This window comes from Electrophorus electricus, chromosome 16 (assembly GCF_041902795.1).
Source record: "Electrophorus electricus isolate QZ-2024a chromosome 16, ASM4190279v1, whole genome shotgun sequence".
Lineage (NCBI taxonomy): Eukaryota > Metazoa > Chordata > Actinopteri > Gymnotiformes > Gymnotidae > Electrophorus > Electrophorus electricus.
The window spans coordinates 15,297,026-15,324,612 of NC_137512.1; the positions used below are offsets into that span (position 1 = coordinate 15,297,026).

A 27,587-nucleotide genomic window follows, 5' to 3' on the forward strand; every position below is an offset into this window, starting at 1 on the left:
ACCACATCAAAAATGGAAATAAAACCCAGATCAAACATAATGACTATAGATAATCAAAATGAATTTTCTTTGTTGTTTCTAATGTCTATCCATCTGATTAGACTGTGTAAGGTAGTTCCAACTCACCAGGGCTGGTTATTCAACAATGACGGACACCTGGGTAATGTCATGATGCCATCTATTCTAAGGCAGACACTTGAGAAGATAGATATCCAATATATCAGTGTAAAAATACAACCAGATAATAACAAGATTAAACTTAAGTGTTTTGATTAGAAACATTTCCCCCTTATTTCTGAAACTCTGGAGCTTCTCTTTAAACATTTAGAAATGTGTCCAAAATCCAAAACAGAATACTCTACATCTTGGATTATTTATTTATTTATTTGTGTATAACAGGATGAAGAAGAAACAGTTCTCTGTTCATTTTCTGCTGTTTATCTCTTTATATTTAAAGCAACAATGTGCCTGCTGAACTGAATTTATCATTACACCAGCACTCTTCAAGTACTCAAGACCCAGACCTTCTTCCATTTAATTAATTTACAGTAAATGACATTTACAGTTAATTGTTTGAACAGAGAACAATTTCTGTGACCATTTTGTTATTGTGCATCAATAGCTTTAATTTGAGGCTTACATAAAATGTATTTTGTAGAAGGAACAGTAAAGTGTAACTTGGCCTCTGGAATGACGACTGTTAGTGTATACCACCAACATAAATTGTCACTGGACTCTTACAAAAAATCTAGTGCTTTAAATTATGGGCATTTATATTATTAGATTTTTGGACATAAACTTGATAATAATTGCCCTAATATTTGGTTTAGACAGATATAGACATAACGTATTGTCTATATCTGTCTAAACCAAATATGAGGGCAATTTTTTGGTACAAAAATGTCATTGTCTCCGAATGAGTCGAATGAATGAATGAATCACTTTTCACTTAAATTTTGAATTATATCATGATTTAAACCATCTACCCAGTTTGTGTTAAAATTAAAATGATATATAGTTTTATATTCAATTAAACTCTGTCATCATACATATACTTAGGTGTGGAACTTTATAATAAAATATATTTAACTACCTTCAGATTGAAACATTACAGTACTGCAGAGAGTAACACAGGATATCATTACATATAGTACACAGTTAAGAAACACACTGTTGGAAGACATTTTAAAGCTATGAGCAGGTCTGACCAAGATGATTTGGTCTTGTGGTATTCATAGTGTTCAGGTATATGAGTTCGATTTCAGTACATGTGTCTACATCATTTTTCTAATAAAAGGTATATGAATAAAAAGTAGTTTTGCTAAATGCAAACCAGGTAGGGAGTACTGATGCTTAAATAATAGTGGTGGCACTGCAGTATATTTATGTTGAACAGTTGATTCAGAATTAAGCGTGGATCTTTACAATCTAGTGCTAAGAATTGGGTATTGGTAATGTGTATGGGTAAAGTTTTAATGCCGTATTTCTGCTTAATCAAGACAGCTCAGAATGAATGACAAATTTACAATGACTTGTTGTAGGGAGTATGGCTGAGTAAAATCAGAAGATAATTTTTGTTGGCAGTTTCTGTGACTGCTTATCTTCTCCATGACCAGGATTTGTTTTAAGGTAGAAGCTTTGGGAACCTGAAAAGGATTGATAAGTCTTCCAAGTCTGAAAAGCAGAAGGGACCATGATGACTAGGTTGTGGTAATAAATGAAAATGTATTACAGGAAGAAAAAAAAAAGGTTTACCATGAAGTGTATTGGTTTTCATTTTTTTCCTTTATGAACACTTAAAGTTAAAAATATGGATAGTTTACTGCAACACAGAAATCTCAACAGTGATGTCTGAGTTCAACAGCCACAGACATGGTTAAAGCCCAAATTTTCCAGACTCCCTTTTCCTGAGTGACTCCATGAGTGTCAGTGCCTGGCAAACTCATGGGTTACCTCATTTGAACGGCAACTGATACAAGATCTGTTTCCTACTTGTGCTCTGAAAGATAGCATAAGGGACACATTGTAGACCTTATTCAGAGCCAGTTATGTGCATGCTTATGTGACTTGGAACTAGAGTGGACACCATAAAAAAGATATGTTGACTTTAACCATAATAACGTCATATGTTTTCCCCTCTCATGGTTTTCGACTAACCTGAATTGTGAAAAAACAAATACACTTCGTTATTGGCCTGTTAGTGTGTATGTGTGTGAGTCTCATCAAAGTGGGACTGCATATTCTGTACATATATAACTTGTGAGGAAATGTGGGCTTTTGGGATGGCAAATGCATGACATTACAAACACATTAAATTTCTATGGCTGAAGTTCCATTCCATTATAATTTAGATCTGAGTAATGTCTGAAATATAAGATTTAATAGAGTTTCATTACAAACATGCATGCATTCACAGACACAGAATAAATTAGATTTTGAAATCAGTCACTGATATACTGAATGATGATCTTAGTAAAAAGTTAATTTACTAACTAAACTTGTAATGGCAGCATAGACAAACATTTAGCAATTCAGAGGCATGAAAGGACCTGTTATAAAAATCCCCTATAAGAGGACTCCTTTTAGCTTTGCAAACATACATCCCTTACTTCTTTTTGCTCTCAAATACAAACACACTTTCACAAATAGGACTGGCATAACCCACATAGCACTAGTTTGTTGTCCCCGTATGGATATAGTGAACATTTCAAATAATTTCCATTGACATTCTTCACTACTAATGGCTCCTTTTCCTGGCCTTTGCAAGCACCCTGGAGGAAAAGATTGGAAGTCACTTGTAGAGTACTATACTGAAAACATTCCAAAAACACGCAGTGCCTGAACTGGAGATTAAACATGTGACTAGAACTATCACAAGATATTTTAAAACAAAAACAAAGGTTTGTGTCACTTAGTTTAAAATGGTGATGTGGAAGAAAAAATAGGCACACATACACACACACACACACACACACACACACACACACACACACACACACACAGGACTGCACTCTTCTGAATGGAGATCTCGGATGTTGTTTCTGGAGCCATTCTCCCTGTTTGGGGGTCATAGCCCCTAGTGCTCCAATTACTACTGGAACCACTATTGCCTTCACCTTCTCTTCACCTTCAGCCCTCTTCTGCTGTTTATTCACCACTATGTTTGGTTGGTCAGCCATTACAACTTTGTCTGCCTATATCTAGAAGTCCCACAGAATCTTAGCTTGGTCTAAGCTCTGTCTGCACCTGGGGTCCTGCCTGGTGTGGTAGATCCTAGCCTCTATTGATCTTGTATTCAGTGCTTGTGCTGCCATGATTAGTGCCTCCGTGCATACCGTGTTTATCCTCCCATGATATTTCCAGCTCCTCCTGATTCCAATATGACTTGAGTTTCTGCTGTCTGAGGTTATCACTTCATCATTTGGGGCCATCAACCTGGCATACTCCTGAATAGTGCTCATCCTGGATAGTGGCGCCGACGTTCACTAGTCCTCGGCATGTTGTACAGTCTCGGCATGAAACCCTCCATGCTTCACATTCAGTTGACTTCTCTGCTTTTCTTGTGGCCTCACCTTCCTTATGATTCACATTTGCTGATGGTGCAGGCAGTGCTTAAGTCTTGAGTGTTTGGTCTTACAGTCTGTTTTATCCACCAGTAGCTGGACTCCTCTGCTGTTCTGGTGTTCTTCAGGATCAGGACTCTGGCCTTCATTTAACCATGCATTTGTGCTGCCAGGTGCTATATGCCTTTCCAGTATTTTTCAGTTTCTAGCTTTGCTATTATCCTGCCATTGCTATTATCTTGCCACCGAGAATACATTTTGGATGGCTCATGGGAGAACATCCTGTTTATAGTCAAAGTCAAATTTTTTTATATAGCGATTTTTACAACAGCCGTTGTCACAAAACAGCTTTACACATGTCCAAATCCAAGCCCCCAGTGAACAAGCCAAGGGTGACAGTGCCAAGCAAAAACTCCCTAGAGCATGAGGGAGAAACCTTGAGAGGAACCAAGACTCAAGGGGTGGGGGGGGTCCATCATCCTCTGGCCCACAACAGACACTACAATAATTACAATATATACAATAAGGAGCAATATAAGTAGTGAGAGAAAGAGAAAGCGAGAGAGTGAGAGAGAGAGAGAGAGAGAGAGAGAGAGAGAGAGAGAGAGAAATAATAATAATAAAAATAAAGAAATAAGCAATCAAAGTTTATTCCGGTCTTCTAGAAATCTTAGTCAGGTCTCAATGGTGCAAGCATGTCCGAAACCCAGCCCGCACAAGAACTTCCATCAAGGGCAATGGAGAAGTAGTTGGCTGGGGTAGGCTACAGTAGGGGAGCATGAGGGGTTGATGGGAGTAGCCATGGCATCTGGTTGACAGGTTGGGGCTCAATAACAACATGACATCAGAAGTAGGTATACCTCAACAGAAAGAGAGAACAGATTATTAGGCATGTCCAAGTACAAGGTCGTGTAAATTAGGGAACTATAATGTGCAAAGACGGACTTTGACCAATCTAGCTATGGAAGCACAGGTAAAAAGATAGAGCCAGAAGGAAACACAGGCCCAAGGGCACCCTGGAACATTAATCACTCTTGTTGAAGTGACAAAAGAGAGATGAAGTGACAGCATCATAACATTCCAGTTTACCATAACTCTCAATGCCCATGGACCCCCAGATCTCCACTTTTACCCAAGATGGGAAGTAGTTAATAAAATGCCTGACTGTACAGATAGGCTTTCAGCCTAGCCTTAAATATGTGTCTGAGTCTTGAAAATTTACAGGAATGTTATTCCATAGTATGGGATATGGGACAAAATACATATGTTTGCATAACACAAAACAACTTGATAGACAACAAATATAAACAATTGAGTCTTGAACAATTACAAGAAGGATATTCCATAGTGTGTGGTAGCTTTATAGGAAAAGGCTCTCCCCGTGTGGTAAATTTTCTTATAAGAGCCTGCACCTTTTGGGTCATAATGCACTAGGAGTTCACAAAGGTACTGTGGGGCCAGACCATTCAGTGCATTTTAGGTCATTAGACGTTTATAATCAATACAAAGTTTTACTGGGAGCCAATGTAACAATGCTTAGAGTAATGTGATCAAATTTTCTAGTTCTAGTAAGAACTCTGGCTGCTGCATTTTGAACTAGCTGGAGCTTGTTTAGGCACTTAATGGTACAGCCAGATAGTAAGGCATTACAGTAGTCTTGAAGTGATATATGCATGGACTGTCTTTTCTGCATCATGTGAGGAGAGTATGTTCCTAATTTTTGCAATGTTCCTGAGGTGGAGAAAGGCACACCTAGAAATATTATTTACCTGAGCTTCGAATGAGCAACTGGGATCCATAATCACTCCAAGATCTTTAACTGTTAAAGAGGATATGATTGGTAGACCATTGGTGTTCTTTAAGTAATTAGACAGCGAGATCCTAACTGCCTGTGGGCCTAATAGAAGCACTTCTGTTTTGTCAGGATTAAGTGAGAGAACGTTTCTCAACATCCAGTGTCTCATGTCTTTTATGCATTCCTCAACAATAATAAGCTTATATATGTCCTCTGGTTTGGTTGAGACATATATCTGAGTATCATCAGCATAGCAGTGGTAACTAGCACAGTGTTTATAATTTCACCCAGATGTAGCATATATAAAGAAAAGAAGCAGAGGCCCTAGAACAAATCCTTGTGGGACACAAGAGCTAACCTTGTTGTATGCTGAAAGTCTCCATTTATGTTAAACTGGTAGCAATCGGCTAGATAAGAATTAAACCAGGAAAGCGCTGTTGCCCAACAACATTTTTGAGTCTGTCTAGTAAAATGTTGTGAGCTATGTTGTGTCAAAAGCTGCACACAGACCAAGCAATAAAAGCAAGGAAACAACCCTGGTCCGAAGCCAACAAAAGGTCATTAACTACTTTCATCAGTACTGTCTCTATATTATGATGAGTCCTAAACCCTGACTGAAAGATTCATGTATCTGGTTCTAATTCAGGTATGAGCTTAGCTGCTGAGCTACAACTTTTTCTAGGAGTTTTCTCAGCTGACATGTTGAGGTTAGATTTTTTGATAAGTGGTCTGATTACTGCTATTTTTGAATGATTTAGGTACATAGGCAATGTTCAAGGAGGAGTTTATTAAATTTAGCAAAAGTTCAATTACTTCAGGTAGGATTTCCTTAAGAAAGTTTGTGGGCTGTGAATCTAGTAAGCAATTGGAGGATTTTGAGTGCGAGATCAGAGATTTTGGCTCTTGGATAGTTGTAAATGATTCTAGAGTCTTTTTTGGCCTGGCTGTTCCAATCTCTAAGTAGCTGCCCGATGTCATGTTAATACTCTGAATGTTACTCTGAACGTATTTAATTTATTAACTCATTACTACTATGTGTTGTTGTAATATGAGCATTGGTTAAATGTTAAATGTACAATTGTACTAAATAGAAATCTAGGATTATTTTTGTTATTTTCTATTAGGGTCAAGAGATAAGATGTTTGAGTGGTATTAAGTGCCTTTCTATACTTGAGAAGGCTCTCCTTCCATGTGAGCTGGAAATCTAAGTTTAGTGTGGAGCCATTTACGACTTTTGAGTGTTCTGTTTTAAATTGTGAATGTGATCATTATACCAAGGTACAAATTTTTGTCCCTAATTTGTTATTTGTAAGCAGAGTAACATCATTGATTGTGCAGCAAAATACTGATTCTAAGCATTTAGTCATTTGATCAAGTTCCGTGGGGTTTGAGTTGCAAATGATAAATCTGAGAGATTCACAATAAATCTAGATTATTTTAGAGAACCAATGTCTGCCATAGACTTTAAGATTAGCTGCAATGTCTGCCACCCTGGCATACAGCTAACTACTGCTGCTGGTGTCCCTAAAGGCCTAGCTAATTTCACGTTTCGCAAAACAGAGTCCCCTATAACCAGAGCTCTTTCAACAAGCTTCTCAGCGGGTACCTTGCTGAGTGGGGCAAATGTGTTGGACACATAAATGGGAGAGCTGTGGTGCTCCCATGGGCAAGCCGAAATTCAGGTATTTCTCCATAATGTCACTGTTATGACCCCATCTAGGCTTTGAGGCCATAAAAAGGAAGAAGAAATGCAAACGGATAACGTACTGGAAGTTGTGAAAATTAAATAGCAATAAAACAAACAATCACAAAATCACAAAAATGGAAGGTTTTTTCCGTGTATTGTGTGCAGAGGTTATAATTCATAATTCATTCAAAACAATCATACTGTTGCAAATGTCTTCAGGAGTGACCCAGGCCAAAATAATAAAGAAAACCCAGACTAATTAAATAAAATTACACACTAGCTAATCCTAACAACAAAAGAAACATACAACAGACTTTCCTAACTACCTGACACATAAACAGAGGCAAAAACCCACACCCAACAAAAATGGCAGTCACTCCCTATCACCAGTATCCAACACCAAAGTACCAAACAAAACAATATTTACACACTCTATACATTATCTATAAATAAATAAAAAAAAAATAAAAAAAATAAATATATATATATATATTTATATATATATTCTGGCAGTGAACCTGGAACATACATACATACACACACACACACACACACACACACACACACATCTTTCCATACCCCCCCCCCCCCCCAAATAAGCGGGGACTTACACAGGAAGTTCCAGCACACAAAAAACAAAACAAGTCGAAATCATCAACATCTTAACCTTTTTTTATGTTTGATGTCAATATTAAACCCTTGGATGATCAGAGACCAATGCATTAAGCCCTGATTAGCATTAGCCATGTTAGCACACGAGCGGATTGTGATCAGTGTATATGGTGATGGGGTCCGGACTACCACCAAGTTACACCTCAAAATGTTGCAACGCTAGAAAGAGTGCAAGGGCTTCCTTATCAATATTGCTGTAGGCCAGCTGGTGTTTCATGAACTTTCTAGAACAATAAATAAAAATAGGGTGATCTAGGTCTTGTGTGTCCTCTTCTAGGAGGGAAGCACTGGTTCCACTACCACTGACATCTACCTCAAGTGTAAAAGGATGAGTAAAATCAGGGTTTGCTAGAACAGGAGCGCTTTCACTGAATCAAATGCATCTTGACAGGGTTGTGACCATTCAAAAGGGGTTGTGTTACGAAGCAAATTTGTGAAGGGTAAAAACACCAAAAAATTCCTACAAAAACAACAATAAAAACCTGCCATGCCCAAAAAGCATCGGAGTTGTCTTTTCATCTCTGGGGGAGGAAAAGACTTGATTGCTTGTACTTTGGCATCAAGGGGACACACACTACCACAACCCACTAGTTTCCCCAAGTAGGCAACCTCACTCTTAGCAAAATCAAATTTTTCGAACTTAAGAACAAGGGCGGCATCCAGTAACTTCTTAAAAACAATATCAAGCAACTGTACATGTTGTTCCCAAGTGCTGGTATACACAACCACATCATCCAAATAGACTTCATAGTTAGGCATGTCACCAAAAACCATAGTCATCAAACGCTGAAAGGTAGAAGGGACATTTTTAAGAATGAAAGGCATTACTGTATATTGTAGGAAAGAGTCAGGGGTAGCAAATGCCGAAATGTAAAATACATAAGAGGTTAACGAAACTTGCCAGTATCCCTTAAGCAAATCAAGCTTACTTACAAATCTAGCTGAACCAATCTTATTCACACAATCTTCCATTCTAGGCATTGGGAAGGAATCAGAAACAGTAACTGCATTTATTTTTCTGTAGTCTGTGCAGACGCGGTATGTGCAATCTGGTTTTGGCACCAGAATGCATGGGGAACACCAGGGGACTGACACTAGGGATTGCAAGGTGGAGTTCTAACAAATACTTGATTTATCAATATAAGTTTCTGGGGATAGGTACGATATGGGTGCTGTCTAATGGGTGAATGAGAACCAACATCAATGTCATGCTGAAGGACGGTAGTACGAGTGGGAACGTCAGAAAATAATATGGGTTATTTCTGAATGAGACTGATAAGGTCAGCATGGGCTGCTAAGGGCAATCCAGACAACTTTTCAGGGAGATGTGTTAATGCTTCTGAGTTAGGCAGACGAACACAAGGCAGACAGTTCTGACCTAAATGCAAATGATCCTGTTCAGGGGCATATTCAGTAGGGGTTACCACAACTGAAACAGGAGTACAAGAAGGCAAATCTATCGGGGATCCCAAACCAGTATGTATAGTGCGATCACGGCAGGGCTTCAACATGACAGGATCACTTAAGGACCAGAAAAAACTTGCATTGAGGGAAGAGCCAGTAATGAGGAGAAGCGAGAGTACTTTCTCACCAACCTCAAATTGTCTCTTCACTGCCTTTTTGTCATATTTAATCTTCATGGTGGTCTGAGAAGAACACAGGTTCTTCTAGGCTATTTCTCGAACTGCCTGTAGCCTATCACGAAGCCTAGAAACAAAGTCACAGACAGACACATCACATAACTTATGTGCCTGAGCACAGGTCAACACACAAGCAGGGAACTGATTAAAATGATCAGGCTCAGAGTAAACAGGGTTTTCCACTGCTTCGGGTACAGGGAACACAATACCACCAGCTGTGTCATTTCCAAGTATAAAGGAAACTCCACTCACTGGCAATTCGGAATGAACAGCCACTTTAACATCACCAGTGTAATTGTCTGAACATAAAAACATACTGTGCAGTGGTAGCCTATGTATGTCTAATGCAACGCCTTGAACTAAGACGTCACTGCCACAATAGGTCTTTTCTGAAAATGGCAACACACTGTTCAAAACCAGGCTGCTCCAGTATCTCTCAAACCTCTAATTTGTTGTTTCCTTTCACCAGATTCCGAAAGAGAGATATAATAATCAAAAATTAAAGGTCTAAAAACTGGCTCTATATGTGGTAACAAAGGTAATGTACTCTCAGCATTTAACTTTTTCGGAACATCTGTGGCAAGTGCATAAGAGCAGGACAGTTAGCTATTATGTGTCCATGCTCGTGACAGTAAAAAACATTCTCATGTTTCCACTAGGAACCCAGCTATAGTTGAGGGAGGCATGTTCTTGAGTTTCTGCAATGGGGATGGAGCACGACTGTGGGATACGGGGGGATTGAAAACAGTTTTGTGGGTTAATACAAATTTATCAGCTAAAGTAGATTTTACAAATTTAGTAGCTAAAGTAAAGCGACTGTCAAAGTACAAGTTCTGTTCATTTAAGTACACCACGACATTCTCAGGAAGACATTGCTTGAATTCCTCTACAAGAATGAACTCTTTCAGTGGTGCTAACACCACTGTCTGACCACCATCTTTCAAACAACGTGATTTTTACTAGCCACCTAAAGTTTTGTCTGTATGCCTCTGGAACCAACTCGTAGGCGCGGAGAACAGTGTGAACTCAGACACCTATGAATATTAAATAGGGTGAAATCCAAAAAGGACCAGGTATAGGTGATAATCAATAAGTGGAAATCTCTGGAAACCTTGTGTACTTCACTACAGTGTGTGCATATATGTTTTATGTGTGTGTGTATGTGTGTGTATATATATATATATATATATATATATATATATATATATATATATATATATATATATATATATATAAAGTATAATCATATCATGGTTTGAATGTCCCAGTTTAGTGTTAACAATGAAATTAACAATTAACAATGAAATGTTGATTGATACAGTGTTACCTCAAATCATCTTACTTAAAGCCTTGACACCATAACAAGCAGCTTTGTAAAGAAGTTGACATGCTTAAGATATCAGCTGTCTTTAGTAACATACTACAAACTATATTTGTGAATCTACATTTGTGAAAAATGATAACTTTGGAAGTAACCCTGTTAATTAATCACAGACCCATTTCAAATTATGCTTGATAAAATCATTGTGAAAATAATCATCAAGCAACTTACTGGCTTTCCATCCTTAAATAAATGACTAGATAAATTTCAATCAGGATTTCGTCCTACTCATTATACTGCTCTAATTAAAGTAATTAATGACATTTGTTTAAATGTAGAAGGTAGCAGTTCTACTACTGCATGATCTCAGTGCTGCCATTGATACCCTTGACCATGAAATTCTTTTAGATTGTGACATGGTAGCAAGAAGCATAAAAGCAGTATGCAAGCATGAGTGGCTTTTATTATAGACCATTATGAATACATGAAGACAACCAAAAACACTGGGAACAGGAGACCAAAAACCAGAAACTAAAGACACAGACTAAATACAGAGGCTAACCAAACATGGAACTAAGAACAACAGTGATGTGGGTAAACAACATGAGAAGTAGCAAGTGCTTGTAAACATAAATACAAACAATACCATACTATGAACAAGACAAAAACAAGGGATAAATACACATGCACACACACACCAGGCACAATTAATGGGAGGTGCTAGAGACAAGACACAGGTGAGGTGTACGATAAGAGGGTGGAGACAGGGAGGAGCATGGAACCAAAGCAAAAAAGCACATGGCAAAAGAATCCCAGTGTCATAGTCTCTACTTCGACCTTCTCTGCACTTCCTTGTTCAGCTTCTCCATCATTCTAATCACTTCTATACACCTCTTTCTTATTAACTGTCCTATTTAAGTCAAGATGTTCACAGTCTTTGAAGCTTCTCTCAAGTTAAAGCTGTGTTCTTTCACTATTGTTCTCTCTCTCTGTGCAGTGACTTACAACATTGGTGTCTCTGACCTTAAGTTTGTTTGTCCTTTTCGATTGTTACCCATTTTACTGGTTGAATTTGTATCTTGTCTCTTTATTTGTTTCCAGCAGAACTAATGATAAGAGTAAAGAGGGGTGTTTACTGTGACATAGATAGGCTTTAGAGGTTGGTGGGACCTTCAGGAACAGTTCTACAATGGTTAAGTCCTTACCTGCAAAGCAGGAATTACTTTAAACCAATTCGATTAAATTCTTGGGCCAGTTTGACTCTTGGGTCACTCTTATTTAATTTATGTCCTTCCTCTTGTCCAAATCTTACAAGATTTTTGGCTAGGCTATCTTACTTCAGCTATGCAAACAACCCTCTCCCAAAACATCTATGGTCCACTCAATTTTGTAGGTTACATGCCTTTAGTTCTGCACAGACTAGGAGCTCTCAAATCTAAAGTGCTAGTTCATAACCTTGGTGTACTGATGGACTCTGATCTCAGTTTTAGCAGTCATATCAGTTACTAAATTCGTATTTTTCACCTTAAGAACTGCGTAATATTTTCTGGAAATATCTCATTCAATTGCTATACTGACACTCATCTTTACCAGCTTTACCTCCTACTGAGGCCAATAAGATGTGTCCTTATTGAAGTGTCTCAGTGAGTGTTGTAAGGATATAAAATACTGGATGAACAATTTCCTCCAATTAAATGAAAATAAATCAGATATAATTCTTTTTGGCATTTCCAAATCCACAAATTGTTTATCAGAAAACTTAGGAATATATTTGCTCCAGATGTCCAGATTTGACAAACAACTCAAAACAAATGTTAAAATGTATTTTCTAGTGTTCTATGTTTTGGATGTATTCATGCTTTTATACCTTAGAATCTTGAAATTAATTCGTTTTTCTTAGTTGTTTTGAAGTTAGTATGGAATGGTCCTGCTAGACAAGCCAAACAATGGATCACATTGCTCTGGTTTTAGCTTCTCTTCACAGGCTTCATATCCATTACAGGATTCAGTTTAAAGTTATTTTATTTCTTTTTCAAGTTCTCAGTATAGAAAGCCCCTTTCTATATTGCTGACTTGCCTCGCCCATACTCAGGTCTGAGTCTGAGTTCTTCAGGTCAGTTACTTTTGGTTGTTCCATGATTTCAGCTCAAGCTCAAAGGTGCAGTCCATACACTGAGGCTGTGGAACAAAGAGAGGACATTAGATGTATTCACTTAGTTACTGCTTTCAAGTCACAACCTGAAGCATACATTTATTAGCTTTTAGTATTAGCATTTAAAAATATTTGTAGGTATGTGAAGTGGGTAGTCATGTCTGTGTCCTTCGGACCTGTGTGTTGTATGTTGTCATGTTGCTATGACTTTGTAAGGCACTTTGATCAACTTACTTAGATTACTTACAGTCAAGCATAGTCTAATAATTGAAAAGCAAATAGTCTTCATGTTTATCAGCTATTACGCTTCTTGCTTTCATTCACTGGCCAACAGGTTTGTCTCAAAGTTTAGCAGTTAATGTTTGAACTCACCTTCAGCTTGATTCTTCTTAAATCACAAGGTAGCAAACTCAGCTTCAGTTTGTTGAGTTTTAAATACCACAATATTGAACTTGAGCACAGACTATTTATGGATTCTTGTTTAAGATTTTAAAATAATTTTAAAATAGTTTTAATTTATAATAAAATAATAAGACAAAGCAAAAAAAACCCCAAAAACTTATTTACACAGATTAACTACAAACCTTGCAAAAGTGTTGAGACTTAATTTCCCAGGTCACTTACAGTGGTTTTATATGCAGGAGCTCTTAAAGCAATGTATGGCTGACTGTTGACTTTGCCTGTTTTGTTGTTGTTGTTTGTTGCTTGCTTGGTTTTTGTTTGTTTGTTTCTGGTGGAATTCTGTTTTTTTTTTTGGCTCCTTCTCATTCTCTGCTCGTCCTACAGTTGTTTTAATGCTCCAAGTTCTGTCAGCCCCCTGTGGGATTTTATGAATCACCAGTGGAAAGATATTATAGCCAGAACTGCCCTTGTGTTCCAAATATTTTCTCCTTCTTAAGAGCCAAGTCATTTAATGGTCTCTCCTTTGCTTTGTGAGGTGTAAAACATATGACAGAGAACAGAAAATTAAAGGGAAAAAGTGTTAAGCATCTGTTCTGATTGGCACTTTTTGGTTTTGTTGGTTCTACCTTACTGTCTTCCTCCCTCTTTCCAGCTATAATTAATGATCCAAGTGAGCAGGCAGTAGGTTTTATTGATTTTATAAACTAAAGAAGCATCATGGTAATTTTGCCTTTGATCTGCTGAGAAACAGTTTATAGAATTCTGGGAATGAAAAGTTCAGTCTCGATATGCATTGATGTTCACTTTCAGACGTGGGTATAATTCTACAGCATTTGATTATTGGCATTCATTTTGGGACATATTAACATGGCAATCAGGATAGAATGCACTTCCTAAGCTTTCTAGGTAAAATATAAGTATGCATATTGGACTGCAGGTAGAGATTTCAATAATATCAACTACTTCCCAAGATTTCACCTGTGTGGCACTCTGAAACACAAATAAAAGTTTGTGTGCTTGTGTGTATACATGTTGATGTACTTTATAGGAGTAATAATTCGGTTTTCTCTGTGTAACTCAAAATAATGTGGCATTTAAATACAAAGAAAACCATGTGCAAAAGGGTAAGCCAAGAATGCTTGCCAGCATCAATGGAAAGAAATGGACAGCACTGTGTGTGTAATGTAATGCACTAAGACCTTAACACTTTCTACTTGTAAACAATTGTGCACTCCAGATGTTTCCTAATTCTTGGAAGCACTGGTCAGTTTTAAGCAAGGAGGAAGACTTTCCTTCAGGAAAGACCAAAACAGACTTTGTTTTTAATGTGGCTTATGTAAAAGATTTCACTCTGCTGTTTACAATACTGCATAGCATGGCACAATATGGGAGGCATCCACTCAAAGAGAAGAACTATGGATTTTCAGCCTTTAAATATGACATCTTTAAACATATTTAAAACTCTAAAATTGGAGACAAGTGATATGACTCAGAAATAGTGGCCTTCATGTAAGACTGTGACTAACAGATTCATAAACAAATCTAATAAGTTGTTTAAGAAAATTTTCCACATTCACTAATTTTCTTATTTAAAATGTTCTCTTAAAACATTCGTGCCATTCATGCCTATGAGTTGTCTATAGCTGTGTTACAGAAACTGTTTTAAGTAATGGATTGTATCCATTTCAAACCTTTAAAGACATTTAGAGTTTTAATAAATGAAATAAACTTGATATACACCACAATGCTTTTATCCTATTTGCCTGTGCTCCAAGACTTTTTTACTCTGATGTTTGAATTATAAATTGAACAAGTTTTTCAGGAGCACAGCCCATGGCAATCAAAATTACTATATATATATATATATATATATATATATATATATATATATATATATATATATATATATATATATATACACTCTACCCTCTTAAAGCCTAATGCACTATGGCATTTAAAATTATGCAGTTACATTGTCTATTGACTTTCTATATAGTGACAGAGAAACCTTCAATTACTGCATGATTTAAGTCATTTAAAAGTTTGTAGTGCTGACAGTTGCTGCCAAGGAGAATATCCTTTGGTACACCCTTTTTTAAAGTTTTTTCATGTTGAACCATATTTGAACCATATTTTCTTTATTTCAGTAATGGTACAAAGCTCAGATGAGACAATGTGAATAGCTATAACCATTTTCATATAATCCTTGGCATTAGGCATTTACAAACCTAATATGGATGTTAAAATTATGTTTGTTAAGTATGTTTTTAATTTGGGTAGATGGGCAAATGGGGCAGGGCACCTAGGCTTAAGGATTTTTGTGCATGCCAAATATTGTATTTCATAGTTTTCATAAACATAAAATTTTGTGAGCAGCTGGAAAGTGTCCTTTTTACCTGAGAAGGATACATAGGAATTTGATGAGTGTGCCCTGGTTCCTTAGATCCCTGGAGCCCCTAGTTTTATATTGTTTTGTCATTTCATTGTTATGTATAAATTGTAAATGCAAGCTCATTAAGAAAATATGCAGTGCCAGGCACGAGTTATTTGTTATGGGGCCAACCAAATGTGATCTCTGTGTGTATGGAATGCATATTGATGCAGGTTGTAAATGTAGATACTTATTTCATCTGATTTCTCAGTTCACCCTTGACTTCAGAGCCCTAAGTCCAGGTTAATTGTACTCCTTCCTAGCCAAGAATTCTGCCAATTTGTGGGTGCTAATGATGTGGGAACCCTGCCTGCTCAGTAGATTCGTGGATGTTAGAACCTATGCTATAGTTTACTGTTGCTGTCATGCCCAAACTATAGATCACTAGAAATCATGCTTACTGTTAGTAAACATTCAGTACTTTTTGCAGCTCTTGTTCAGCTGTTTTACCAATTCCGCAGTGGATTACACCACTGACTTTGGTACATGAGGTTGGGGTTTTGAATCCTGACCAGGGTGTCTCCTGTGTGGTTCCTTAGGCAAAGTCCTTAACAATAAGAGTTCGAAACGAGTCACACCACGTTGGACATTGCCTAGGTTGACAAGGTCTGCATCAGATGCTGAGGGTTCAGTGTGATGTGATGAAAAATGGGCTACTGGTATGAATGCAAGACACTCATAGAGAATAGAGGACTGTTGGAATGCTACTGCACAAGCAATCCCAGCGCAAGAGGGTATATTCAGATGATGTGGGAACTATGGATGCAACATCTAGACTAACACTGACACAACTAGTAGCTCAGTGTTCCAACATGCACAAGCAGAAACTGCTGTCCCAACTAGAGTTTGATGAGGTACAACACAATTGTTATGGCAAGGGGGAGCCAGAACCACAGGTCAGAAGGGAGATATCATCATCATCCCCACACATGAAATTGGGACCAAGATTGAAGATCATGGCTAAGCTGGACAAACTTCCAAGACCAAGTGAAGTACCTGAAAGGCTGTTGGAAGATGTTCGAACAATCACTACTATGACTACTGTCCATAAGAGCTCTGGCTGCCTGCCGATAAACTGAGAAACTGCTTCATGCCAACACCACTGTTTAGGCATACTGTCTAGTCTGTTGGAGAAGATAGCACTAGAGGTGCACATCCAGACCTTATAAATTGTTAAACATATCAAGGAATTAGAATTACAAGCTGTAGATGCCTTTGGTGAAGTTAACGAGCCCTCAACTCCGGCACTACAGATTTTGCAGTAGGGCGAATGGGTGACTGTTACAGAAAGATGGATGTGTGTGTGTGTGTGTGTGTGTGTGTGGAGCTTTGCCTTGCTTGTGATGGGATTTTGCAGCCCAGTGGGTGTTGCAATGGGCTTAGCTCAGTGTTCACCCGTGGCAGAGGCAGCTGATGTCTCTGAGGCTAGCCTGTGCATAGATCCCACCATGTCTCTGTCCCCTGGGGTAGATCCTATGCTAGTGGTGAAGTTAAAAGAGTTGGAGATGGAGATAAAAAAAAAAAAAAACAGGGGCATGAGACAGAACTATTGCCTGTTAGGACTGTACACATTGATGTGAAGAGAAGCTAAAACCAGAGCAATGTGATCCATTGTCTGGCTTGTCTAGCAGGACCATTCCACACTAACTTCAAAACAACTAAGGAAAACTAATTAATTTCAAGATTCTAAGGTATAAAAGCATGAATACATCCAAAACATAGAACACTAGAAAATACATTTTAACATTTGTTTTGAGTTGTTTGTCAAATCTGGACATCTGGAGCAAATATATTCCTAAGTTTTCTGATAAACAATTTGTGGATTTGGAAATGCCAAAAAGAATTATATCTGATTTATTTTCATTTAATTGGAGGAAATTGTTCATCCAGTATTTTATATCCTTACAACACTCACTGAGACACTTCAATAAGGACACATCTTATTGGCCTCAGTAGGAGGTAAAGCTGGTAAAGATGAGTGTCATCAGTATAGCAATTGAATGAGATATTTCCAGAAAATATTATGCAGTTCTTAAGGTGAAAAATACAGATTTAGTAACTGATATGACTGCTAAAACTGAGATCAGAGTCCATCAGTACACCAAGGTTATGAACTAGCACTTTAGATTTGAGAGCTCCTGAGAGCTCCTAGTCTGTGCAGAACTAAAGGCATGTAACCTACAAAATTGAGTGGACCATAGATGTTTTGGGAGAAGGTTGTTTGCATAGCTGAAGTAAGATAGCCTAGCCAAAAATCTTCTAAGATTTGGACAAGAGGAAGGACATAAATTAAATAAGAGTGACCCAAGAGTCAAACTGGCCCAAGAATTTAATCGAATTGGTTTAAAGTAATTCCTGCTTTGCAGGTAAGGACTTAACCATTGTAGAACTGTTCCTGAAGGTCCCACCAACCTCTAAAGCCTATCTATGTCACAGTAAACACCCCTCTTTACTCTTATCATTATTTCTGCTAGAAACAAATAAAGAGACAAGATACAAATTCAACCAGTAAAATGGGTAACAATCCAAAAGGACAGACAAACTTAAGGTCAGAGACACCAATGTTGTAAGTCACTGCACAGAGAGAGAGAGAACAATAGTGAAAGAACACAGCTTTAACTTGAGAGAAGCTTCAGAGACTGTGAACATCTTGACTTAAATAGGACAGTTAATAAGAAAGAGGTGTATAGAAGTGATTAGAATGATGGAGAAGCTGAACAAGGAAGTGCAGAGAAGGTCGAAGTAGAGACTATGACACTGGGATTCTTTTGCCATGTGCTTTTTTGCTTTGGTTTCATGCTCCTCCCTGTCTCCACCCTCTTATCGTACACCTCACCTGTGTCTTGTCTCTAGCACCTCCCATTAATTGTGCCTGGTGTGTGTGTGCATGTGTATTTATCCCTTGTTTTTGTCTTGTTCATAGTATGGTATTGTTTGTATTTATGTTTACAAGCACTTGCTACTTCTCATGTTGTTTACCCACATCACTGTTGTTCTTAGTTCCATGTTTGGTTAGCCTCTGTATTTAGTCTGTGTCTTTAGTTTCTGGTTTTTGGTCTCCTGTTCCCAGTGTTTTTGGTTGTCTTCATGTATTCATAATGGTCTATAATAAAAGCCACTCATGCTTGCATACTGCTTTTATGCTTCTTGCTACCATGTCACAATCTAAAAGAATTTCATGGTCAAGGGTATCAATGGCAGCACTGAGATCACGCAGTAGTAGAACTGCTACCTTCTACATTTAAACAAATGTCATTAATTACTTTAATTAGAGCAGTATAATGAGTAGGACGAAATCCTGATTGAAATTTATCTAGTCATTTATTTAAGGATGGAAAGCCAGTAAGTTGCTTGATGATTATTTTCACAATGATTTTATCAAGCATAATTTGAAATGGGTCTGTGATTAATTAACAGGGTTACTTCCAAAGTTATCATTTTTCACAAATGTAGATTCACAAATATAGTTTGTAGTATGTTACTAAAGACAGCTGATATCTTAAGCATGTCAACTTCTTTACAAAGCTGCTTGTTATGGTGTCAAGGCTTTAAGTAAGATGATTTGAGGTAACACTATCAATCAACATTTCATTGTTAATTGTTAATTTCATTGTTAACACTAAACTGGGACATTCAAACCATGATATGATTATACTTTATATATATATATATATATATATATATATATATATATATATATATATATATATATATATATATATATATATATATATATATATATATATATATATACACACACATACACACACACATAAAACATATATGCACACACTGTAGTGAAGTACACAAGGTTTCCAGAGATTTTCACTTATTGATTATCACCTATACCTGGTCCTTTGTTTGATTTCACCCTATTTAATATTCATAGGTGTCTGAGTTCAGTGATTCCTGTTGATGTTCACTAGCCTGCGTAGAGACTTTTGCCAAGTCTGCTGCTTTCATTTGATAAAGACAAACCTTTTTTCCTCTTGGTTTCCTTTCGCAAATAAAATATCTTTGAGTACATCACTCATGCCTCCCTCCAGGTTCACAATGTTACAGGGATGTTTCCTACAGAGGTGTTGGTATCTCATGATTCTGATTCCCTATCACCTATCAACCAGGGTCCAAGAATGCCAAGGCTGATGCCCTCTGACAACTTTGATACAGAGGCCATGCCCACCAACCAGGAGCTCATCCTGCCTCATGCATGCTTCCCAGGGGTTATCAGATTGATTTCATTATCACCCAATACTCACCCATGCCACGTCATCTCCACTGGAAGTATGTCCTTCTCTAGTGCTGCTTCCCTCTCATCACATGGGCCAACATCTTTCTGGGGACTGGTCATCCTGGCTTCACTCACACCAGACAGCTGCTTGCAGGATGTGGTAAGGCATGCTGCGTTCTGCACGACATGCGCCTCTCCCTCTGGCAGACTGTTCTTGTTGCCCACTCCAGAGAGGCCATGGTCCTATATTGCATCATATTCATCACTGATCTCCTGATCTTGGAAGGGAGTACAACCATTAGCTTTATTGCCAATCCCTTTTGAAAGATGCCACATTTTCTTCCCTTTCCAGCTCTCCCTACAGCCCTGGGGACCACCGTCCCCTGCCAGCACACCTTCTGTTAGTTTGGGTTGCCAGGGGACACTGTATCTGATCTGCGGGCAAACGAACAAGTGGAGAGGGTGAATCAAGAGCTCAGTAACGTCCTGTGACTACCATGCCAGGAACACCACAACACCTGGAGTGTTTACCTGCCCTGGGTGAAGTACGCCCAGAACTCCCTGCATCATGCTTCCATCCAGAACTCGAGTGTTACCTGCTCGAGTGTGTCCTGGGATACCAGTCTACTCTGTACCCCTGGAATTTGCCAACCTCCTGGTCCAGTCCTGGTTGCAGAACAAGTCCAGAAGGAGACACTGCTGCCTTTGGAGAGCTATCAACACCTACAAAAGAAAGGTACATCAACAACAGGGGAAAGCACATCACCGCCCACTTTCACCATGCTCATCCTTCCAGGCCCAACCATTTCTCGCCAGGTTACCCCCACACCATGCTCTAGCCTTATTAAAAACTAATGCTTGGCGGTCATCTTCCATTCAGGAAGAGTGATTTTTCTTGGATTGACAATCTTCTTTACTTTTATTTCTTTTATTAAAAGTAACCTGACTCCTGAACTCGTACGTCACTCCTCTGTAGATATGCGATATATACAAACTCACTGGCCACTATAATTGAAAAAGATCCACACACACACACACACACACACACACACACACACATACATACATACATACATACATACATATATATATATATATATATATATTCAATAAGATCCATATTGACATGTTGGCCTCACACAGTTGCTGCAAATTGATCCATAACGACATGATGGCCTCACACAGTTGCTGCAAATTTTTTGGCTGCACAGCCATGATGTCAATTATCCATTCCACCACATCCCAAAAGTGCTTTATTGGATTGAGATCTGGTGAATGTGGAGGGTATTTGAGTACAATGAACTGTCATCCCAACCCCCTCACCCAAAAGGTTGCTGGTCCAATATCCTGTAAGAAGCAGTCATCAGAAGATGGTATGGTGTAGTCATAAAGGGATGGACACAATGAGACAGAAAAAACTCAGATGCTTTCAGAGAAAGTTTATTGAAACGTGTAGTAATAACATGGGTAATATAAGGTCAAAACAGGCACTTTATGTATTAACCATTGTATTAATGGTTGCAAATCCAAAGAGTAATCTGGGGCAGGCTAAAGGCAAAACTGGAAAAGCAGGAAAAAAGTAAACAGGTGCCAATCCAAACAGACAATGTCTGGAAGATGGAGAAATCAATCCAGGAAACACACTCAGTAAGTTGGGGAAAAAACACTGGCAATACCTCCCAATGAGGGAATGGTAGGTGCAGCCTTAAATACACAGGATTAAATTAATTATGAATTATGAAACAGGTGCAACAATTCAGGATTCCGGAGTTTTCATGGGCCACACAGCTGGAAGGCAGCAAGACATTGGACATGGTCAACAACACAGGTAGGCTGGAAATGTTTAAATGATGCTCAATTGGTATTAAGCAGCCCCAAAGTGTACCAAGATAATATTCCCCACAACTCTAAGCCTGAACCATTCATAAGAGACAGAATCTATCCATGCCTTCATGTTGTTTATGCCAAATTCTGACCATACCATCTGAATGTCACAGTAGAAAGACATTGAAACTCTGACCACAGAACGTTTTCCACGCTTCTATTGTCCAGTTTCAGTGAGGCAATGCAAATTGTAGCATCAGTGGCCTGGACACAGCTGACAGGACTTGGACCTGGTGTGGTCTTGTGCTGTTGTAGCCCATCTGTTTCGAGGTTTGATGTGTTGTGCATTCAGAGATGCTCTTCTGCATACCTCGGTTGTAGCAAGTTATTTGAGTTACTGCTGCTTTTCTATTAGCTAAAACCAGTCTGGCCATTGTCCTCTGACCTCTAGCACCAACAAGGCATTTTCATCCAGATATCTGTCACTCACTGAATATTTTCTTTTTTGGACTATTCTCTATATACCCTAGAGATGGTTTTGCATGAAAATCCCAGTAGATCAGCACTTTCTGAAATACTCAGACCTGCCCACTTAGCACCAACAACCATACCACGTTCAAAGTCACTTAACTCACCTTTCTCCCCCATTCAAATGCTCAGTCTGAACTTCAACAGGTTGTCTTGACCATCTCTACATGCCTAAATGCATTGAGTTGCTGCCATGCGGTTGGTTGATTAGATATTTGCGTTAATGAGCACTTGAAAAGGTCTACATAATAAAGTGGCTGGTGAGTATATATAAATGTTCCTTATTTGTATATAATTGTATGGCCAACTGAAGTGCTATACATTGGACCAATAGAGCCATATTACATTGGAATCGATCTGATTTATGCTGAAGTCTAATGTGTGAAGCCAGATTCTCTTTTTGACTGTCATTACATCTCGTCTTGCCTTGTTATTAGATCCATTTACTAATTTCATTTACAGTCCAAGGTGCCTACAATTGTATGTCTGGTGGATTGATTCAGCAACTCGCAGAGGAACTTTTGGTTTCACGATCTGTATGCTCTGTCTCATGTGCTGTTTTCCCTGCCCCTCATAATCCTCACCTTAGCTTGTCTACTTAAACCTCTTGTTTTCAGTCTGTGTTGTGAACTCTCTATCATTGTTTCCAGAGTTGCTTAGTATGTTTTGTATTATTTGTCTTGCTGTTTAGGTAATGAAGGCATATGCATTAGCAAGAAAGGATCCAAATTCAAGAGGTTTTATTAGGTTTGTAGAGTAGGCTGGGACTGAAGGGAGAGGTTTCTGGATCCTGAATGTAGCAAGATGGGTATTGGGGAGTTGGCAGGTACTCTAAGTCAGGCTGGTCCAAGTTCGAAAACAATGAGCAGAGTCTGGGTGGTTCCCAGCCAGGGATCAGACAGGAGACGCAGTCTGAAAAACAGGTAGAGCTCAGTAACCGGGAAAGCTAACACGTACAGGAAAGACTTGGTATTCGTCATGAGAATGACAATACTTCACAACGAAGGTGCAAGGGAGGGGAGCTTCATTAGGAGACTTCAGAGAGGGAGAGAATAGAAAACAGGTGTGTAGTACTCCATTAGTTAGTAGTCCGGTGAACCAGATTGGAGACAGTGACAAGATATGGGCGTGGCAGTGCGGGAACAAGTTTGGTTCATGGGATCCGTCACAGTTTATAATAAGACAATGTTATTTTACACACACACACACACACACACACACACACAACTGGATTTAAGGAAGGAGAGCTGCTATGCTCACCAATGCATACTGTACATATATTTTAAATTTGGCTTGGCTCTTAAAATCCATCTAATACACTGAATTACATCTGGTAACTTTTTGTATACTGCTGGTGAGGTTTGCCTGTGATTTGCGTGTGTTTGATCCCATTTTTGATCTCTCCCTTTGGATTGTTTGCATGCTTTTTTGCCAATAAAACATATTACTCATGCAATTGTATCCAGCGTTTACACCCAATAAGAGCCAAGCAGGAAATGTTCTAAATTCATAATTAGAAAAAATAATTACACAAAATACTCCCTTCCCACAAAATAATCAAATTTACCAAATTATACCATTTAGGTCCTTGAAAGTTCAGAATTTAATGAAATATGGAACAGATACTCTACATTAATATGTCGATTTAGTATGCATCTCCTATGATGTGTGCAAGTTCCATTAGGAACAGACCAGGACTGGATTGATACACATCATCACAACTAAAGCACACACCTTCCAAATGTTATATAAGAAAGCCCTTCCCCAGCTCTCAAAGATATTATGAATCATGCATCCCTGAACAATAATTGCACTACACCAGAAAACATAAGCTCCCTCAGCAAGACATTATTCTTATGATCTTTTGTTGTGCACAATGCATAATGCATGGGACTCAAATTCATACAAATTAAATACATGAAGACAGTTCAAGGACACCCTTTATAATATTGAGCTGACATTTCCTGAAACTATTTACACTAACCTTGTTCAGAGGTGCAGGTTACCCCTTACAAATTTCCCTTTGTGCTTTGCAAAAAAAGAAAAGAAAAAAAAAAGGGGGGGGGGGGAGGAAAAAAGGTCAAAATAACAATTTATAAATCAAAAACCTTCTAGGCTGTGATCCTAATCCTTTTTGTCTGTCGCTTGTACTGTGGTATCCCTGTTGTATGGCTATTGGTGCAAAGAAGATTAACCTAGAGACATTAGAAAAATAAATCCTATTAAAATTGTCTTTAGCACAAGACTTAATTTTGCATCAGTAAAAATTATGTGATGCCTATACTGCTTCAGAAATTTAGATTCTTCATCTGTGTGAATAGAAAAAGTACTGCAGTTAATTACACCGGGAAACATACACAAACTAAAAATAGATGGACCATACAGTACTTTTGACAATGAATTAGAATATGTACATAATAAACAGGTAGGGTTTTTTTTTTTGGGGGGGGGGGGGGGTTGAAGGAAGAACATCACTGTTTACCAGTTTTACCAACATTTTGATTGATCTCTTTATGAAGACCACATTTTAGCATCTAAAGACTAATTCAGTGTCAAACTACCTATAAAACCTATTTTACACAATCAATTTAACTAAACCACCGTATAAAAAACCTGCATCAAGAAAAATGTTCAATGTTCAAATTATATTTAAAGTTATTCAATGGTGCTGGAAGATGAATACCACAAATCAGGTTCTATAAACTTCCAGCTTGTGGGCAGACATTGTCACACTGGGAAATGTAGATGGTAATAACACAAGTCTCATTTTGTGGAATTGCAACGACCCTCCCATGTTTTAACAGAGTTTGCCCTAGAGCCACCTGGCAAAGAGGTGTAGTTAAATCCAGAAGATTCAATTTTAATTCTAAAGTTTTTTAGAATTAAATATTACAATAAATGTATATTAAGGATTTATTTTTTTTACATATATAACATTATTAGTGTACTTTTGTGTTTTTTGCAGCAGTGCTAAAAAGCATAATTTCATTCCTGCACACAGAGTTTCAGGTTACTATTACAGACTACTTTGATTTCCCTTCTAAGACTGAATTTCCTTTTTACTATTAAAACAACATACTTTGCCAAAAGTAACAAAGTAACAGGCATTATGTCTGTAATATCTGCAGAGTTATTTCCTATGGTCAAATTTTCTAGCTCTGGTTTTGTGATCATTGAAGGGTTCATGTGCTGACATATTATTCCTCATTTTGTTTTAAGTACTGTATATCAGTTTCCTAAAATCAAGTACAGAAATGCGGTATCTACAGATGGGAGTACAAAAAGTTTAATGTCATTTCCAAGTACTACCAAAAAATACATTTGTTTCAGCTAAAAGCAATTCCTCCTTATCTTTTGTCTATCTGGAAACTTGTTGCATGCTTTAATAAGTAATTATGAGAACATGATTATAAATTTTAAAAAAAAGTTATCTTAAAGTTTGCTTCAATATGCTGAAACAGAATGTTTGGATCTGTGGCTACCTACTTAGACGTGACATATTTATTGCATGAAAAACTAAGGTTTGTATTTGTTTGAATCAGTATGAAATTAGAAACGTATTGTTTTTATTCTTTAGAGTGCCCAAACTCAGATTAAACTGAGGCTGTTTATAACTTTATATACCTAGACAGCTAATACTGAGTTCCAATAGACTGCATACATGTGACTAAATCGAACATGGTTAGCTAGAGTGCCCGTTAAACCTTAGCCTCTTCTCCACTGTAGATCTTAACGGTTCTGAGTAAAGACAGTATTTGTTCCAGTTGCATTAACATGCCTCTAAATCGTGCTCAGCACAGCTTTGTCATCTTTCTTAGCTAACCGCACTCAGGGCTATACAATGACGGAGGGATAAACACCCAACCGATATGACGTGTCGCAATCGGACCCATATCAGCAAAAACGATGGATCGGATATTGGTGAATAAAATTTTAAGTAAATCGATCCAATACCACCACAAATAAAGCCTGAAAATACCACAGCAGCGCTTTGCAGCAGCACAGTGCAGGTGATAACAGCCAGGTTAGTTTTACCAGGTCACACGATAACAGCTGGACTAGTTCGAGTACAGTTTATACACCGCTGTAGGGTTTAGTGTTTTATTCCCATTAACGATTAAAACTATTATTCTCAAATGCAAATATACATGCACTCAAACACTTGTGAATTCCATTCCTATCAGTTTGATAAGCCAATGTGGGGAACAGGCTACCTACCTTCTATGAGAACATTTAAACGAGACAAAATAGCGGTTTAGAATTGTTCCCTATATCCGCGACCAACAGTGACTTATTCGTTAATCTGTTCATCGTTTCCGGTTTGTCCTTAAAGAAAAGGGAAATTCATGGTCGGGGAAAGGAGAAAGAGTACAGACCTTACAGAAACAAAGCCTAAGAGGAGAAATAATAACCAAACTAATAAAATACTCACCTTCTCTAAATTCACAAAAATAATTATTGGGATAGGCTTTAGTATATTAAAACTTCATTGAAGAAATGAAAAAAATATTTTGAATAAGAAGTTGGCAATAAGCTAAAATCAATTCCACAGTGTGTGTGTGTGTGTGTATAAATATAAATAAATACATAATTTTTGTTTATTTATAATAATAACTAGAATGGCAAACTTTATGTTGGCTTAACACAGCAAATATAGTCAAATAGTCTGACTGTTTTAACGCTGATAACCCAAGAAAAACCGTTAAATACACTTTAAATGTAAAATGAAATCGCGAAATACTGTTATATGATGTTAAACACTGTTTAAATGTAAAATTTGCTGTGTTAGCTGAGGCTGAGGGATTATTTAGCTGTTAGTTGTAGATAAAAGCTAAAGGCTGATAGGGTAGTTGTTATGGGGTGTTTCACTGTTGGGATAGTGTTCATTGTGGGCTATGTGGCTGTGGGGGCGACTGGTTGATGGGAAAATGGTTATGGGGAGGTTTAGGCTGAGGGGTACATTTGCTGTTGGGGTAGGTGAGGTTGAAGAATATTAGACTCATTGTGTAGTTGTTGTTCAGTATTTGTTGGTATTTAGCTGTTGTGGTACTTGTGGTTGAGGGGTTATTTAGCTGTGGGGATAGTTGTTGAGTGCACTTTGGCTTGTGGGTAGTTGTTGATTGGTTATGAGATAAATTTTGGTTGAGGGGTGATTGGCTGTGGGGTAGCTAAAATTAACTTTAAACATAAGGTGAAGTCTGTAAAATTTCTATATGTCTTGAATTGAATTGAGCAGTCTCCCCCTGGCACCTTTACTATTTTGAGGAGTAATTGGTCATGTGACTTTATAGTACAGTACTGCTAAATTTCATAATGGTTTATGTAGACCTACTGAATGCTA

At 37.9% G+C, this 27,587-nt stretch overlaps 1 long non-coding RNA gene across 1 annotated transcript; it reads right to left on the reverse strand.

The window, feature by feature from the left end:
* Positions 1-462: 462 nt before the first annotated feature.
* Positions 463-26,600, reverse strand: LOC113572497 (uncharacterized). Its single transcript, XR_003410117.3, has 4 exons — positions 26,465-26,600; positions 20,426-20,617; positions 19,923-20,329; positions 463-9,424 (listed from the first exon to the last, which is right to left on the reverse strand). It is a non-coding gene; the product is annotated as an uncharacterized LOC113572497 (long non-coding RNA).
* Between the last annotated feature and the right edge of the window lie 987 nt (positions 26,601-27,587).